Source organism: Arachis duranensis, chromosome 2 (genome assembly GCF_000817695.3).
Source record: "Arachis duranensis cultivar V14167 chromosome 2, aradu.V14167.gnm2.J7QH, whole genome shotgun sequence".
NCBI lineage: Eukaryota > Viridiplantae > Streptophyta > Magnoliopsida > Fabales > Fabaceae > Arachis > Arachis duranensis.
The window spans coordinates 17,050,522-17,051,250 of NC_029773.3; positions in this window are offsets into that span (position 1 = coordinate 17,050,522).

Here is a 729-nt window from a genome sequence, read left to right on the forward strand (position 1 = left end):
ATGTTAACAGAGGAGAATTAGTCCTTCAATTGAATGGGGACTACCTTGTGTTTAAGGCACACGGCTATCCTTCTGTAACAAGGGAGAGTAAGCATGCAGAGCTTCTCTCAATACAGAGTTAAACAGAGCCCCCACAATCAAACTCTAAGTTTGGTGTTGAATTCCCACAACCAAACTCTAAGTTTGGTGTTAGGACTATACAACATTGACCTGATCACCTGTGAGGCTCCATGAGAGCCTACTGTCAAGCTATTGACATTAAAGAAGCGCTTATTGGGAGGCAACCCAATTTTTATTTATCTAATTTTATTTTTTATTTTATTGTTCTTTTATGTTTTATTAGGTTCATGATCATGTGAAGTCACGAAAAAAATATTAAAATTAAAAACAGAATCAAAAACAGCAGAAGAAAAATACACCCTGGAGGAAGGACTTACTAGCGTTTAAACGCCAGTAAGGAGCATCTGGCTGGTGTTCAACGCCAGAACAGAGCATGGATCTGGTGCTGAACGCCAGAAACAAGCAACATCCCGGCGTTCAAATGCTAGGAATGCACCCTGATGAGAGCTGGTACTGAACGCCAGAAACAAGCATGGAACTGGCGTTCAACGCTAGAAACATGCTGCACATGGGCATTGAACGCCCAAAACATGCATCACTTCGGCGTTTAAATGCCAGAATTGCATGGAAAGGCATTTTACATGCCTAATTGGTGCAGGGATGTAAATC